Below are 13,858 nucleotides of genomic sequence, written 5' to 3' on the forward strand. Positions count from 1 at the left end.
TTTCCTCCTCAGCCTTTTCTCAGTACTCAGGCACTTATTCCTCCATTCCCCTTGTTGCTTACATTGAAATTTTGTGGGTTGTTTCTGGTTTTATTTTGCATTAATTAATGTACTATTAACTTTTTCTCATACTTATGTTAAGAAATAAAATTGGGTAAAATTTCGTAAAATGTTAACCAATAATGATGGCATCTCCGTCAATAACAGTAGTGAGTTTTTAATAGATCTCTTTAACTAAAGGATCATTTTCTAAGTTGCGATAGGCACTAATGCAGCAAAAAAAAAAAGCCTGATGTGGAACATGCTGATGCATTCTGTGTTAGTTTTACATAAGAACGGTCAGACCAATGGTCCATCTAGCCTTGTTTCCAACAGTGGCTAATCCAAGTCACAAGTTGCAAAAAAAAAATAAATAAAATAAAATAAATAAATAAATAAAATCCCATATTTACCAACATGGACTATGTAAAAATATTAAATTATCTATAGAGCCAGAGTTCAGTTCCATATTACGTTCCTCGATTGTTCATCCTGAAACTGAAAAGAATATTCTGATGATGCGTTGGTGTCAGAAGTTCCAAGCAGGAGGCAGGCTATGTTGGGTTGCTTTTTTGAGGGGGTTTGTCAAGGGTGGAAACTGGCCACTGCTAAACCATATCCATGTCATTCTCCTCTTGGTTGGGCTGAAAACTTTTCCGCATCGTAAGGGAAATGAAATCCCAAAATTGGAGCATAGAAAGTTATGGAAGGGTGGTTGAGAATTTCAGAAACCAGCTTGGGCAAATGAAATAAAATTTCTAAGCCAAGACTTACAAGTTCCACTGTTGCATCATTGATTCTCAAAACCTCCCCCAACCTTTATATAACACTCTAAAATTTATTACTTCTTTATTACTTCTCTTCCAATGCTTCCTTATTTGTTAAAAATTAATTCCAATGATGGTTGCTTTCTTTGATATTCTTGATAACTTCTTTCACCCAGTCCTCACCGGGAGAAGAGAAGCTGGAAAAGCACTATTATGGAACCTTTGAGAAAGCCTGAAAAAGGGCAAAAACAGGTCCCATTGGGCTAAGAATTTGGCATATCTAAGATAAGTTCATAAATTTCTTTGCTGGGTGAAAGATAAGTTATTAAGAATATTAAGGAAAGCAACCATCGTTTTCCTTTGTGGATTTTTCCATTTTTTTGATCCCATACACCAACTTTAAGATTTTAGTGTGATACTACAACTTTTCAGCATCCCCTAGTAGTTTAGAACATAAGAAAAGCCTTACTGGGTCAGATCAATAGTCTATCAAGCCCAGTAGCCCGTTCTCACGGTGGCCAATCCAGGTCACTAGTACCTGGCCAAAACCCAAGGTGTAGCAATATTCCATGCTATCAATACAGGGCAAGCAGTGGCTTCCCCCATGTCTTTCTCAATAACAGACTATGGACTTTTCCTCCAGGAACTTGTCCAAACCTTTCTTAAAACCAGCTATGTTATCCACTCTTACCACATCCTCTGGCAACGCGTACCAGGGATTCAAACCTTCTTGCAAATCACATTGGGGGATACGAGAAATCCGGGTCTCCAATAAGGAACACCTAACTGGGCCTCCGTGTGTGCGGATCGCCAGACTAGATGGACCTAGGTCTGATCCGGGAAGGCGTTTCTTATGTTCTTATGTTAACTATTCTCTGAGTGGAAAACAATTTCCTCCAATTGGTTTTAAAAGTATTTCTGTGTAACTTCATTCAGTGTCCCCTAGTCTTTGTAATTTTTTGACGGAGCGAAAAATCAATCCACTTGTACCCGTTCTAAACCACTCAGGATTTTGTAGACTTCAATCATATCTCCCCTCAGCCATCTCTTTTCCAAGCTGAAGAGTCCTAACCGTTTTAGTCTTTCCTCATATGAGAGGAGTTCCATCACCTTTACCATCTTGGTCACTCTTCTTTGAACCTTTTCTAGTGCCACTCTATCTTTCTTGAGATAAGGAGACCAGAATTGAACACAATACTCCAAATGAGGTTGCACCATGGAACGATACAGGGGCATTATGGCATTCTTAGTCTTGTTAACCATCCCTTTTTTAATAATTGTAGGGGTGTTTCCTTATTTGCACCTGAAGGTTAGACCCCGTTTTTAATTGTAAATCGCTTTGAATCAATAATAATAAAAGAACATAACATAAGAACATAAAGCAATGCCTCCACTGGGTCAGACCCGAGGTCCATCGTGCCCAGCAGTCCGCTCACGCGGCGGCCCAAAAGGTCCAGGACCTGTGCAGTAGCCCTCTATCTATACCCCTCTATCCCTTTTTCCAGCAGGAAATTGTCCAATCGTTTCTTGAACTCCAGTACCGTACTCTGTCCTATTACGTCCTTTGGAAGCGCATTCCAGGTGTCCACCACACGCTGGGTAAAGAAAAACTTCCTAGCATTCGTTTTGAATCTGTCTCCTTCCAACTTTTCCGAATGACCTCTTGTTCTTTTATGTTTTGAAAGTTTGAAAAATCTGTCCCTCTCTACTCTCTCTATGCCCTTCATGATCTTGTAGGTCTCTATCATGTCTCCTCTGAGTCTCCGCTTTTCCAGGGAGAAGAGCCCCAATCTCTCCAATCTTTCAGTGTATGAAAGGTTTTCCATGCCCTTAATCATTCGTGTCGCTCTCCTCTGGACCCTCCTTCTTAAGGTACGGTGCCATATCCTTCTTAAGGTACGGTGACCAATACTGAACACAGTACTCCAGGTGCGGGCGCACCATTGCCCGATACAACGGCAGAATGACTTCTCTCGTTCTGGTCGTAATACCCTTCTTAATAATACCCAACATTCTGTTTGCCTTCTTCGCGGCTGCTGCACATTGTGCTGTTGACTTCATTGTTGTGTCCACCAGTACACCCAAATCTCTTTCAAGGTTACTTCCCTCTAATACTAATCCCCCCATTTGGTAGCTGAACATCGGGTTCTTTCTCCCTATATGCATGACCTTGCATTTCCCTACATTGAAGTCCATCTGCCATTTATTCGCCCACTCCTCCAGTTTGTTTAGGTCCCCACACTCTTCCGTATTTCTAACCCTTCTACAGAGTTTAGTGTCATCCGCAAATTTGATAACTTCACACTTCGTCCCTGTTTCCAGGTCATTTATAAATACATTGAAAAGCAGCGGTCCGAGTACAGACCCCTGCGGAACTCTGCTCGTGACTTTCCTCCAGCCTGAGTAGTGACCCTTCACTCCAACCCTCTGTCTTCTGCCTGCCAACCAGTGTTTGACCCATCTGTGCACGTCCCCTTCCACCCCGTGGTTCCACAGCTTCCTAAGTAGCCGCTCATGGGGTACCTTGTCAAAGGCCTTTTTGAAGTCGAGGTAAATGATGTCTACGGGTTCCCCTTTGTCCAACTGACTGTTTACCCCCTCAAGGAAGTGCAGTAAGTTTGTTTGGCATGATCTTCCCTTGCAGAAGCCATGTTGGCTCACTTTCATCAGCCCATTTTTTTCAATGTGCTCACAGATGCTGTCCTTTATCAGTGCTTCTACCATCTTGCCCGGAACCGATGTCAAACTTACCGGCCTATAGTTTCCCGGGTCTCCTCTTGACCCCTTTTTAAAGATAGGTGTAACATTTGCTATCTTCCAGTCCTCCGGGACCTCTCCAGTTTTCAAGGATAGGTTGCAAACTCGTTGGAGTATTCCTGCTATCTGATTTCTTAGTTCTTTTAGTACCCTAGGGTGGATACCATCCGGGCCTGGTGATTTGTCGCTTTTCAAAAATCGTGATTCCTGGTGGCGTGAGGTATGTTTTTTTGCCAGTCCTCACGGCGCCTGCGTGTGACTGTGCAGATGACACCAGCGACTCCTCCCTCCCGCTCCTCTTCAAAGCGGCCTGCTGAGGTTCGCCAGCCGCTGTAGCGAACCTCGCAAGCCGCTCTCCACCTCCGTGCAGAAGAAGGAGTCGGAGTTGCCACTGCCGCCACACTCACACGTCTTCCTGCAGCCCCGCCCACCGCCATGAAGCAGGAGAACCTGTCCTCGGCGCGTCACCGTCCGCCCTCACTCGCCGCTTGCCCTCTTTCCCTGCCCGTGTCCTCACCGTGTCACCTCCCGCCCTCACTCGCTGCTGCCGCCGCCGCTGCTGATCCTTTTCTTCAGAGCAGCCTGCGATCAGGGCCGGCTTTAAAGAACCCTGCAGGCCGCTCTCCAACCTCAGTAGCACGCTCCCTTTGACGCACGGGATCGCGTCAGAGGGAACGTGCTACTGAGTTGGAGAGAGCCGTCCACCACGATCGCAGGCTGCTTTGAAGAGGAGCAGGCCAGAAGATGCCGGGACGGAGGGAGAGTAAGAATGGGGCCAATACGGGGGGGGAGGGGGCCAAGGGGGAAATGGAAAGGGGGCTGCTTTGGGGGAGGGGTGTGCTTGGGACAGACAGGTGTGCTCGGAGGGGGGGAGGGGGAAGACAGAAGGGGCCATGGAGAGACAGGAAGAGGGAAAGGGGGCTGCTTTGGGGAGAGGGGTGTGCTGGGGGAGACAGAAGGGGCCATGGAGAGATGGGGAGAGGGAAAAGGGGCTGCTTTGGGGGGAGGTGTGCTGGGGACAGACAGCTTTGCTCTGGGGACGACGATCGAAGAGGACCATGGAGAGACAGTTAGGGAGAGGGAAAGGGGGCTGCTTTGGGGGGAGGTGTGTCCTGGGGGCAGACAGCTTTGCTCGGGGGGGGGGGGGGGGGGGAGACAGAAGGATAAAGACAGCGGCCAAGGAGAGAGAGATAAAGAAACATAGACAGAAAGACAGATTTATTCTAGCACCCATTAATTTAACAGGCTTAAAGACTAGTTAATTATATTGCGATACATCAAAATTGTAATAAAACTTGAAACTGATTGGAAATGTAAGTGATGCGCTGCTGATGAGAGATGTAAATTATAGTAAATGAAACTGAAATGTTCAGCCTCCTTGATATAACAGTACTCCACTCCACTTTCTCTTTCTTTTCTCCTTTAAGGAAACCTAATTCTAATAACTGCTTAAGATTCCAGTTTCAGCTGCAAAAAAGATAGAACAGATGTTCTGGACCAAAAAGATATTAGCAAAGTCTTCAAAAAAACATAAAAAAGCTGAAAATTAGTCAATGTAGGATATGTCAAAGACCATTTTAACTTTTACATGGACTGATGCTGTTGCAGATTATAAGGTTATTTATTTTTGTTGTCTTCACAGAAATCATATTACTGAATCCCTGATGAAAGCTATCCATTAGCTAAAACACGTGCAGGGGCATAATAAAAAAAACCGTCTAAATCCCCCTTTGGCCTAAGGTCTTAAACATTGAAAGTAGAATCAGGGAAAATGTCCATTATAAAAAAAAACAAACACACATCCCAAAGGAGGTTTGTTTGCTAATGGCCTGCCTCTACGTTCAGCTGTTTAAACGCCCAGACCACCACTACGTCTAAACTTATACCATATAATCAACCTAAAAAAAGCCTAAGCCCCAAACGTCCAAAACAAGGGCTTTTAGACGAAGGTGGAGCCAGTCCTTTGCCTAAAAGCTGGATTCTGTAACCGGTGTCTGTCAAAACAACATTGGTTACAGAATCCACCCCCCCCCCCCAGGACATTAGGGCAAGAGGGAGCCCAAGCCCTCCTGCCCTGGCCACCCCCAAACTCCCCAACAGGATCGGGCAGGAGGGAGCCCAAGCCCTCCTGCCCTTGATGCAAGGGTCCCCCCCCAAACCCTGATTGCCCCCACCCCCCTCCCCGTACCTTCAATAACATTGGTCATTTGGAAGGGTGCCAAGCCCGTCCGTCCAGCCAGCCATCTGTTGAATGGCTGGCCTTAGGACCTGATTAGCCCAGGCGGCTCAAATCCCACCCACAGGTGGGGCCTGAGACACCTGGGTGTTTGGGGGTGCCGCAGGGCAGGAGGGCTTGGGCTCCCTCCTGCCCTGATTGTTGTCGGGGGAAGGGTGGATCGCGGCAGGGGAGATGAGCCATCTCTCCTGCCGTGATCATTGCTGTAGGGGGTAGGCAGGTTGCTGGGGCCGCTGAGCTGATCGCAGCAGCCACGATGAGCTCAGCAGCCCCTTTTCGGCACTTATACCTGTTTTGACTTGGTCTAAGTCAAAACGTATAAGTGCCAACTAGGCAACCTGCCTAAAGTTTTGGTTATACCTGTTGCACGCCTAGGTCTAGGTCAGCCCACCTCCCGCCCACCGCTCGCCCTTTCCCCTCCTCTAAAAATGCCTCTTTTCTCTCTGTGCGTTTAGAAGCAGGAGAAAGGCCTAAGCTGGTTTTAGATACGTCTAAATCCAGCTTTGATTAGGGGTACTTAGACAATCAGGCTTTTTGATCATCCAAGTACCCATTTAGGCCACTTTTTAGACTTTTTTTTTTTTGATTATGAGCCCCAGACTGTATAAGGTCCTGTCCTTGATGTATCCTACATTGACTAGTTTATCTGTTCTGTTTGAAGACTGTATTGATAATTTTTTTGTCCAGATCTGATATAATAAAAATTTTTTGGTCTAGAACAGTGGTCTCAAACTCAAACCCTTTGTAGGGCCACATTTTGGATTTATGAGTACTTGGAGGGCCTCAGAAAAAATAGTTAATGTCTTATTAAAGAAATGACAATTTGTATCAGGTAAAACTCTTTATAGTTTATAAATCTTTCCTTTTGGCTAAGTCTTAATAATAATATTGTAATTTATAGCTAAAGAGACATATGATCAAGAAACTGTTTTATTTTATTTTAGTGATTATGATAAACATACTGAGGGCCTCAAAATAGTACCTGGCAGGGGCCGCATGTGGTCCCCGGGCAGCAAGTTTGAGACCACTGGTCTAGAACAGTGGTCCCCAACCCTGTCCTGGAGGACCACCAGGCCAATTGGGTTTTCAGGCTCGCCCTAATGAATATTCATGAAGCAGATTTGCATGCCTGTCACTTCCATTATATGCAAATCTCTCTCATGCATATATTCATTAGGGCTAGCCTGAAAACCCGATTGGCCTGTTGGTCCTCTAGGACAGGGTTGGGGACCACTGGTCTAGAACATCTTTGCTTTGTCTCGCAATTGTGGAACATTGAGGTGACCTGCTTGTGTCGGCTGTTTTTCCGTGCCAGCTGCTACATGAGAAGTTTTGGGATTCACAGTGCACAAATTCTTTGCATTCAAGAAGAAATATGATTCAAGCGAGAACAGTGATTTAAGAGGGAAATTTTGAAAGGCTGTATAAAAAGTGTGCTTCCTTAATCCAGCTAAAAGTGCGGTGACCTGTCAAAAGCGCGCTGGACTTTGGTGTTCCGACTCCCGCAGTAACATTTGCGCGCAGGACATGTGTGTGCTGCCGCTTCCACCGCTTTAAAGCCTTTCTGTTAGTGCTGTGAGGGGGTGAGGGGGAACCCCCTTCACTACATTTACAAGTCCTCACGCTCCCATTGGGGGTGTGTGGGGGGAGGAACCCCCCTCACTACACTGAAAACTCCCGAACAGCGGAAACAGAAAGGAAATCAGGAGTTTTCAGTGCAGTGATGGGGGTTCCTCCCCCCCACACCCCCCCAATGGGAGCATGAGGACTTGTAAATGTAGTGTGTGTGGGGTTCCTACCCCACACCCCTTCACAGCGCTAACGAAAGGCTTAAAAGCAGCGGAAGCGGTGGTGCGCAAATGTCACCGTGGGGTTGTCGGCGCACCAAAGTCCGGCACACTTTTGACGGTGTACCAAAAGTGCATACTGTCTTCCATATTTTTATCCGGTCTGCAAGGGGGCTACGGCAGGACTAAATATGGAAACACAAGTGACAAAATTAATAAAGGTTTTATTTAATCTAAAATTAGTTCATACGTGCCAAACAGTCCCTCTGCTCCCAGGATGAAATACGCCTCAAAATGCCCCCTGGTCACGCCCTTCAACTGCAAACCGCCAAATGACGTTCCTACACCCACTTCATACCAAGGCACGGGAATCAACTGCCTCCACACATCAGATTCCTTGAAGGACTCCTGAACTTTAGGAAAGCAATAAAAACATACCTTTTCATCTAACTCCCCTGTCTAAGGCCAGCGGATTACAAACAGATATATATTGGTACTAGACCCTCGGTATCTATCACGTTAGACTAAAACTTGTATTAAAAAAACCTTGCACTGTTGGAGACTTCAATTAAATGCAATGCATGGTAGCAGCTGAAACTGAAAAGCAGCAGACACAAATAGGTCACCTCAATGTTCCATAATGGCAGAACAAACCAAAACAAAGATGTTCTGGACCCAATATTTTTAAACCAGGTTTAAAGCTAGATTAGGAGAGGGCAGGATCCCTTCCTTGGTGTAGGTCTGACTGGTTGTCCTTCCTTGTTTATGCAGTCTCTGAGAGGTATTAAGCTGAGATTCTTGTTATTTTTTTATATATATATTTGAATGTTTAATGAGGTGTCTCAGTGGCACTTCAAGTGCTGTATATTAGTTATTTACTGTTTTCGTTTTGTGTGTTTTCAATTTCCTCTCCCGATGAAGCATTTTGCGAAATCCGGATTGAAGGGGGAAGGGGGGGTGTCACTTCACAGGGGAGTGTAGTGTGGTGTAATAGCAAATAAGGGGTAGAAAGTAGTGGCTGAAATGCCGCTGATAAAGCAAAGATAAGTATCTTGGCTTAATTTGAAGGTTTTGGGCGGATGGGACTTTATGAGTGCTGTGATGGTTCCATAAGCCACTGTTGCTTGAACCCATTGAACACATAGGTGGTTGGTTTGAGCATTTCACATAAAAAATCTGAACTTTTTTCTGCCATAATCAAACATTTTAGAATAGTCCAGGGCACAATTTGGATGTTTGGAGCTAGACCTGTTTTAACAACTAATAAGTGCCAAAAGGTTGCCCAAACTGACCAGATGACCACTGGAGGGATGTAAGCGAGACCCCCCCTCCATTTCCCCAATGGTCACTAATGCTCTCCCACCCCCCAAAGATGTAAATGAAACAGTACATATCTGCCTGTGTGACAGTTTCAGATGGTCTGGGCAGCCCCCTTAGAGCAGCAAGCAGGTTCCTGGAGCAGCCTGGTGGGAAGTGCAGACCCAAGACCATATCTCACTTCTGATAAGCCCACTAAAACCTACTGGACCATCATATAGGTGCCACCTGCAAGCATAAGAGCTATTGTTGTGGTGTACAGTTGGGTCCAGTGGGTTTTGGGTGGGCTCACCATACAATATAAGGGGTTATGGTGAGATGTGTACCTGGGAACTTTTATGTGAAATTCACTGCAGTACCTCTTGAGGTGACCCACTGCTCTGCTGAGATGTCTACTACAAATACTGGCCTCTCCTACATCCCAAAGGCTTGTTTTATGAGGTTTTTTTTTAAAATCATTTGTTTTGAAAATGGTTCATAAAGACGCACATCTAAAAAATGTCCATTTTTGAAAAAACAAAATAGACATTTGACATGGTTTCTCATAGGAGGCTTTTGAACAAACTTGATGGGCCGAAGTTAGGACCCAAAATGGTGAACTGGATTAGAAACTGGTTGACGGACAGACACCAGAGGGTGGTGGTGAATAGAATTTATTTGGAGGAAGGACAGGTGAGTAGTGGAGTCCCTCAAGGATTGGTGCTGGGGCCAATCCTGTTCAATATGTTTGTGAGCGACATTGCCAAAGGGTTAAAAGGTTTGCCTTTTTGCAGATGATACCAAGATTTGTAACAGAGTAGACACCAAGGAGGTAGTGGAAAACATGAAAAAGAATCTGCAAAAGTTAGAGGAATGGTCTAATATCTGGCAACTAAAATTCAATGCAAAGTGCAGAGTAATGCTTTTGGGGATTAGAAATCAGAAGGAGCTGTATGTCCTGTGACGTGAGAGACTGATATGCACAGATGGGGAGAGGGACTTGGGGTAAGTGTCTGAAGATCTAAAGGCCAAGAAACAGTGTGACAATGTGGTGGCTGTTGCCAGAAGGATGCTAAGCAGTATACTTAACCAGTAGAAGAAAGAAGGTGTTGGTGCCCCTGTACAGGTCATTGGTGAGGCCCCACATGGCTGGAGTATTGTGTTCAATTTTGGAGACCGTATCTGGCAAAGGACATAAGAAGACTTGAAGTGGTCCAGAGAAAGGTGACAAAAATGTTAGTAGATTTGCATCAAAAGACATATGTAGTGCTGATCTATGGGCAGTATTTAGAAGATTGCATTATTGTGAGAAGAGCCTGGGTTTACAGTAGAGAGTTGCGCGGGAACAGAAATCCCACCTATCCCCACCAGGATCCTCTCCGTCCCCACCCGTCCCCGTCAGGATCCTCTCCGTCCCCACCCATCCCCGCAAGGAATTACTTCCATCCCTGCCCGATCCATAAAAAGCAGCAATTACTTCTGACAGGATCATCAATTCCACAGTTTCTTTTGTGTTTGTGCTGCTGTTTTCCTTGTGGAATCTCTTTGGTGGAACCCCCTCTTTTACTAAGGCTGACGTGTCTCATGTCCATATTATATTATATGGATGAACCCTGCTTTCAAAGCTTTTTATCCCCGTGGGAGTCCCGTTGGCTAGAGGGGGGTCCCCGTGGGAGTCCTGTGGGTTGGGGGGATTCTCGTTGGACCTGCAGGATTCCTGCGATCCCTGTTCCCGTGCAGACTTCTAGTTTACAGGACCATATCAGATAAGTTACCTTTTGTGTACCTTTAACCCAGTTGCAAGGTACATGAGTTGGAGTTTTTTTTTATGCCGATGACTGACTTTATGGCAGCACAACATCACTTGCAATTATGACTACCACTTTACTCAGGCTTTTTTCTTCACCTGATTGCAGTTGCTACATTGTTTGTTACGCGCTAACTCTGTGGCCCTACTCCCTTTCAACAGTATTTGATAAGAGCTGTAATCATTATTCTGTTGTAACCCTTATTTTTTGTGGTTTTGAGATATTTAAAGGAGTCAATCAATTTGTTGCATCTTTTTTAAAATATGCACTGAAATGTATTACTATGTACTTAATCTGATCTATAATCCACCTTGAACTATGTACAATGGAAAATTTAACGAGAAGATTGTATTGTATTGAAAGTTTATCTGCATAAAAAACAGGTGCAAAGTTTGCAGATACCCATAATCAGCTTTCAGGGAAACGTGTGTGTGTACTTCCCCTTGCAAATTAGGTTCAAGGTCCACAAGGGCAACATATCTGTACAAATGCATCTATGATACCAGTGTACAGCTCAGCGCCTTGTGACTGTTGCAGTGCATTTGCCTCCTCCACCTGTATCCTGCATGCAGGACTTTAACAGCGTTGGTCTAATCGTCATCTGCCTACCCGAGTTTCGGAGGACTTCTGCCCTAGTGTCCCGCTGTCCGTCGGCCCAGGTTGGCACAGTAAATACAGGACAGGAGTACCCTATCTACCCTAGCAACAACGGCACCGGCACACATAGTCTTTCAACACCACTTGCTTGCTCCACATTCATCAATGACTAAAACTGTGTTTAAAGACACTATTTTTATTTTTACTTTATTTTTCTTTTCATATTATGAATTTCTTTAACCTTATCTATTGTTTTTAATTCTGCCTTTATTATGTTATATCTCCTTCATTTAAATTCTCTCCAAAATTCTGTCTTCCTACGGTTCTCCCTTTTACATCTATTCCTTTTTTCTCCTCTCTTCCATTACCAAAGTACTATTCAGATTAATACTGTCTAGTTAAAATGTTTAACATTAATCTTCTTCTTTATTTTTCACTTCTTTATCAACTTTCAGGTGCTTTAGTTAGATTGTGAGCCTTCGGGACAGTAAGGGAATTTATTAAGCACCTTTCTAACTTCTTACTTTCAATTTAAATGTATATTTTCTTAAAACCGTTTAGAACCTAACGGATATAGCGGTATACAAGAAATAAATTACATTACATTACATTTAACGGTAGAGAACAGGTGCTGAGGAGTGGGTGAGAAATTTTATATAGCTTGGAGAAATGCGTGATTGAAAAATGGCTCACCAATATGTGAGTCTGTACTTAATAAACTGTACAGAAGAGCTCCCCTGAGTTTTCAGATTCTTTTCTACTGTCTAACTCAGTGTTTCTCAACCTTTTCAAGCCAAGTACCCCCTAAGCCTAACAAATACCAACCGAGTACCCCCGCCCCAACCCCCCATAATAATATTACTAATGTAATGTAATGTCATTTCTTCTATTTATTTTTATAAAAAACCAATCCAACTCAATAAACAATTAATCTGTGGAATTTCTTGTCAAATTATCCACCCTTGCCATGCCCCCTAACACAAAAAGCACTTAAACCACAGCAGAACCAGGTTTGATTTCCACTGTGACTCTTTGTGACTTTGGGCAAGACACTTAACCCTCCATTTCCCCAGATATAAAACTTGGATTGAAAGTCCACTAACGACAGAGGAAGTACCTGTATGTAATATAAATATGCAAACCACTTCAGCTGCAATGTAACACAAAGTACTACAGTACTAGAAACAGAGCTAAGTCAATTATTATCGAATTCCAAACGGTGGCAAAACATCATGTCCCCCTTGCTTGTCTGAACTACACTCGCTTCTCTTTTGGTCCTCAGCCCCCAGCAGCACTCCCGCAATGGATGGTGCAAGCAGCAACCCACACACTGCACATGGCTGACCCAAAAGCCTTCTCTCTGACGTCAACTCTTGACATTGGAGAGAAGGCTTCTGGGTCAGTCACTTGCATGCAGCGCCTGAATCGCTGCGTATGACGCCCACCGCAAGGAGCAAGGCTGAAGGAGCGAGTGCAGCTCCAAGAAGGTTGTCGAAGGTGAGGGTGGGGGGAGGGGAAGAAACACGAGATCCTGGTTGGCGGCAACAGCAGTGGATGGATGGGCAGAAATTGACAGGAATTGGTGGCCATGTTGCGTACCCCCTAGGGTACGCATATTGTGGGTTGAGAAACACTGGTCTGACTCGTGTGAACAATATATCTTAACATAAGAGCAAAGGCAAAGAGAGGTTTGGGGAGAGGTAAAGGTAGGTATGGGGGGGGGTACTCCATGAGGCACTGATAGGATGGGTGATCTATGAAAGACCTAAAGGGCAATAAACTTCCACCAGGCAAATAAAAATGAAAAGAAGCAAATTAACATATTGCCTAGCCAAAGGGATAGGCCAAAGGTGGTAAACTAGTAGAAACTATCTGAATAAAGGGCAACAAATAGCTTTGGTAAATGAATTCAGATACAGGGAATGAAAAGCTGTCTGCAAAGCCCTTCAAGGGGTTAGGTCTTGGTTCACTTCTCTCCAGTATTTTTTATAGATAATACTGCCAGAGAATAATAAAAGAATAAGAGGGCATTCAGAAAAGTTGAAAGGGGACAGATTCAAAACGAATGCTAGGAAGTTCTTCTTTACCCAAGGTGTGGTGGACACCTGGAATGCGCTTCCAGAGAGCGTAATAGGGCAGAGTAGGGTACTGGGGTTCAAGAAAGGATTGGACAATTTCCTGCTGGAAAAGGGGATAGAGGAGTATAGATAGAGGATTACTGTTGGGCCGCCGTGTGAGCGGACTGCTGGGCACGATGAACTTCAGGTCTGACCCAGCAGAGGCATTGCTTATGTTCTTAACCAATAACAAATATCTTTGTAATGTGTTAACAATACTAGACACTGAAAAACCATTTCAGGTTCTGACTGGGGATTTTCTGGTTTTCAAGAAAACTATAAAAAGAAAATCCCCTTTCAGAGACTAAGGAATTTTCTGCCTTACACAATGGTTCCTTGATATTTGAATTATATACTCGCACTACTAAGGGCGGATATTTTAACAGGATGTTTATTCACTTCCCTGGGAACTTCCCCTCCCCGCAAAAGGGACTTTCCACAACGGGTACCCGGG

The sequence above is a fragment of the Geotrypetes seraphini genome, chromosome 6 (genome assembly GCF_902459505.1).
Source record: "Geotrypetes seraphini chromosome 6, aGeoSer1.1, whole genome shotgun sequence".
Lineage (NCBI taxonomy): Eukaryota > Metazoa > Chordata > Amphibia > Gymnophiona > Dermophiidae > Geotrypetes > Geotrypetes seraphini.